This window comes from Gavialis gangeticus, unplaced genomic scaffold (genome assembly GCF_001723915.1).
Source record: "Gavialis gangeticus isolate Ggan-Ray unplaced genomic scaffold, GavGan_comp1, whole genome shotgun sequence".
Taxonomy (NCBI): domain Eukaryota; kingdom Metazoa; phylum Chordata; order Crocodylia; family Gavialidae; genus Gavialis; species Gavialis gangeticus.
In genome coordinates this window covers 10,612,400-10,616,903 of record NW_017729005.1, presented here as the reverse complement: position 1 = coordinate 10,616,903, position 4,504 = coordinate 10,612,400, and the positions used below count along the sequence as shown (strand labels likewise).

The 4,504-nt window shown below is 40.7% G+C and overlaps 2 long non-coding RNA genes across 2 annotated transcripts in view; one reads left to right on the top strand and one right to left on the bottom strand.

Moving 5' to 3' along the window:
• LOC109291603 overlaps positions 1-3,298 on the bottom strand; it is a 20,482-nt gene extending 17,184 nt beyond the window's left edge. Inside the window, exons 1-2 of the long non-coding RNA XR_002095904.1 lie at positions 3,013-3,298; positions 1,682-1,807 (exon numbers count right to left, since the gene is read on the bottom strand). This is a non-coding gene — a long non-coding RNA (uncharacterized LOC109291603). The remainder of the gene's footprint in view (positions 1-1,681; positions 1,808-3,012) is intronic.
• Positions 1-4,504, top strand: part of LOC109291604 — a 31,386-nt gene that overhangs the window by 15,454 nt on the left and 11,428 nt on the right. The window lies entirely within an intron of this gene.

Below are 4,504 nucleotides of genomic sequence, written 5' to 3'. Positions count from 1 at the left end.
CTGTCAAGGAGATAGGTGCAGGGCTTCTGGATTCTGGGGCCCAGCACCTCTGGCTGCTAACAGGCAAAACTCGACGTGAGGAGGGGCCACCACCCCTGCAGTTTTCAGTCCGCTGTGCCTTAACACTCGCAGGATCACCCATGTCATGAATTTTGCCTGTCAGCAGCTTGAGGTGCAGTTTCCCCAAAACCCCTGTGCCTATCACCTTGACACTTGGCAGGGTTTGTGGCCTCACTGAGGGCCACCACCCCTGCAGTTTTGACCCCACTGTGGTGTAACACATACACGTGACATGAGTTTTGCTTTCAATAATTTGGGGCGCAGTTCCCCCCGAACCTCTGCACCATCTTCTTTAAACTTGGCAGGCTTCATGCTCTCAGCAGACCCTACCACCCCTACAAGTTTCATCCAAATCAGACAAAGATAACCAAAGTTATAGATATTTCATTGGTTCCCCTTTCCACCCTATGGCCAGATCTCCAAAGCGACTCCAAAGCTTTTCCGAAGTGGTTCGAAAGCTCTGAACCTCTTCGGAAAGTCTAACGAAGCCAGCACCTTGATCTAGACATGCTGCTTCAGACACCAAAGCATTTGAAGCTTCTCCGGATCCGAAGCACGATCCGAAGCCTCACAGTGCCCTACTAAACAGTGAAAAGCATGTTTGCTAGCGTTTGAGCATCTATCATTTGTGCCAGAATGTGAATCTTAGATATGTAACAGTAAGACAATACATACTATATTTCAGAACCCACTACTGAAAGCTGCCTTGCCTTGGACAATATGTCATTTTCCTGGAAAAGAAACTGCTTTCTTCTATCAGAGCCTGACTCAGTTACAGCCACTCTCTCTTTGAAGATGTTTAGACTGCATGAATGATCAATGTGATTAAATATTCATAGTGACATTTCCTTAAAATGCATTCCCACTTAGGTCAGCTATTTCTTTATGCTGCTCTATGTTCTTTACTATCCCCTTACTCTTATTCCAACTTGTATGCCAGTTGAACTTGATGTTCCATAAATCTCCTTCCACAAGTGCCTTTGCTCAGGATATAGTTGAAAAGTTCCAGGCCAGCTCAAATTATATCCATCTTAGACAGTGAGATCCTTTGTTATGGGTTTATCCATTTCATTTTTCTACTAATCAAATGAAAGTCAGGTTTCCTGCAGTTGACTGAGTGAGCATCTCAGCACAAAGAACCATAGACTTTGGCTCCATGTGGGTAACAGCAGAAACAGTGAGGGCATGTCAATAGGGCAAGACTTTATCATATAAACACTTGCACTTGAATTAACTTAGCCCAAGTGCTCAGACCAAGATGCCAATTGGTTAGGCTAACTAGGCCATAAATACAGATCCTAGCTTCATGTCTTTTAAACCAACCTTCCTCTGCCAATATAAGGCATATTTAAAGACATGGTATCCAGATGTTGAGTCAGATTGACTTGGTCAGTCTCTTAAAGATAATTAGCATTTTGTCATGAAGGTCTGTCTGATATGTGAACTGAGTGTGACACTACTGACTTAAAATGCAACAAATTCAATATTAAGTAGTATAAGTATATTGGTTAGATTGTTGGGTGAAACACCTAGGTAGGGAAAAAAATTAAAGAAAATAGCAAGTATTGTTATTATTACTATTGCTGTATAAAACAATTTACCTTTCATAAAATAAAAGTACCTGTAATGTAGAAGGGCAAGCTTGGTGAGTTGGTCATGATTCACCTCAGGATGAGCTAGACTAGAGGACAGTGTACATGAACAGGAACTCAGGGAAATGGCTTCTATTTCCAGCTCAGTCATTGATCTGCTGCTGTCAGGAGACAGCTGTAATTAGAGGTAACTTTCAACAGGTTGGTCCCACTGCTTCATCTTTGTCCCTTCCAAGCGTATGTATGTTTAAATGGTGAACTCTTTTGGGCTCCCCCACTTTGCATGTCTACAGAGCCTAAGACAGTGGGGTTCTGTTCTTGTTGGGCTTTAGGCTCTGCTATAATATAAATAACTCAAAGTAAAATATCAGGCCATAAGCACATGACCTTGAGTGCAAGGGAAAGATAAAGCAAGTTTGTTAATTAGATCACATCTACTGAGAAAAGAAGGATCTTGCAGACAGATTCATAGTTTGGGGACTATGGTTCCCCACTAAGGAATATTTGTATTATGTACAGTTAAAACATTGGACACCCACTTTAACATCATTTTCCCCCACTGAAAATCAACTCATGATTCTGAGAGCAAAACCTGAAATGGTTAAATTATTAAAAGTCTTCCTTACTACCACACAATGCCCAGGGCTGGATAAAGACAACCCAAAATGACAGACCTGAATGGAGTGTCCCAGTGGCCACTAACTTAACAAAAGGCTTCTGTCCTGACACCGACGGGAGCAATAGCACCTCTGCTTTTTAAGTCATGATGTGGTGGTTGTCCCAGAGCTGCTGCTCCTCAGACAGCATCGGTGGGCTTTTATCAGATCAAGGATCCTGGCTTCTCCCTGGCACTATTGGCTGCTGCTTGTTTTTCTGCTGGAGGTTATCTCCTTTCTTAGGCAGTTGCCACGGCATTGATTTATGTTCTGTTAGGTTGGGTTTTCCAACTCTTCTCTGGAACCATAGAGCTAGAAATCATTTCAAAAAAATTATACTTGGGTCCTAAGGTATTGATGCAACAATGGGTCTTGGGAGGAAAGTTTAAGCAGTAGGGGACTTGACACAATTTATTGCTTATTCCCAAATGTGACCCTGATTACACCTGAGTGGCTATGCAAGTTACCTGGGGGGGTTCTGCATGCACATGTCTGTGTGAGGACAAAACCAGCTCTCAGATGCAGGCTAGGTATTTTGCATATGCAAACCTAAATTTCAAAACACATGGGCCAATATCTTATAACAGGTGTAATTAGAGAAACTATAAAGTCAATATGTTTCATTCTGTACTGGGAAATGAGATTTGCACCCTCCCTCTACACATTCATTTAAACATAAGAGAAATTTGCATTTGGAAGCTCACAGTTCTCTGGAAAGGATCTTAACTTGATGGCTCTTCAGCCTGTTTGTAACCAGTCAGCATTCTTTGGATCTCTCCATCTCTTGGTTACTGTGTGAGTTCCCGCCTCCCTGTAAGCATAAACGCGTTAATTAGTCCTGCAAAGATGTGCACACGTGGCTGTCAAGCTTTTACAAAATGCTTTGGCTGATTCTCCCAACAAAGGAATCATCTCCTTGCCATCATGTCTCATTCATTTAGCCTTGAACAAAATATTTATTTGCATTTACATCATGCTAATGCACACAATTTTGTATATCCATTAAATAAGGTTTCTAGTAGTTAGATCTGTGTCCACCACAGAAGTGTATTGACTTTATGCTTGCTTGCTATAAAAACCCATTAGCATTTTCTTTTATAGTCAGGCAGTAACTCATTTTCACTAGGTGCTGAGTGCTCAGAATCTCCTGAAAATGTAGAGGCCTCAAGTTAGACCACCATCCCCAGCACCAAAAAAAAAATGAAAGCAGACCAAATCAGAGGTTACCTTTTTGCAAAAGGACCTGCAATGCAAAGCTAGATCTTATGGTGACTAAAAACAAACTGATTCTGTTTCCCCTTTAAAATTATCTCCATTCCCTGTGAGCTGTTACTAGGCAAAATGCCACCATTAACCTTGCTATGCAAATCTGTAACTCAAGGATATCTCTGAATCCTGCCTATTTCTTGTTCAGCATATCCAGGCTGTCTCTAAATCTTTCTCCCTACATAATGACTATGAAGTCCAGCAATGTATTTCTTTCTCTGCTGTCAAAATTCTCCCACAGTCCTTAGGCATTTCCCATCTTTTGATTACTGTAACAACTTGCTCATTAGGGGTCACTGATGCTCATTGTTTGCCTATTGGATATTATTGTTATAACCGGGATAAAACTCTAAATAGAAAGAGCTAAATGGCACACAGTAACTGCCCCTAAACAGATACAGAAGACACAGTGAGAGTTAGCGCACTCTTTGTTACAGGTGAATCTTTGAGCTTTCCTTGTATAAAACAGTGGCCCAAAAGCAAGATAGATGCCCAGGTCCACCTGGCCAGACCATGTCCTCAGATGTTTCTGTGCCTAATGAGGCATTGATCTTGGTTTTGAGTCTCATGGATATTACTGCAAAATGAATATTGAATAATTCATAATGAATTCTAATATAACATGCATTAAGAAATATAATGAATTAAAATGAATTTAACAATGCATTAAGAACACAGCTCTCCACTGTGCCATCATTCTCTGTGATAGTTACAAGCTCTCAGCTGCCCACAGGCATACCAGACACATAACAGTTCGATAAGAGGAAGTTAAATTTATTGGTTATGTCTAAAAATCACAGCCTGTTCAGAGAAAAAAAAATATTTTATTGTATTATATTTAAGTAAAATTTGTCTAGGCAAACTTTTCAGAATATCTGGATATGTTATGTTGTGTTACTTGATATCAGCTTAAAATTGGAACTGCGATTG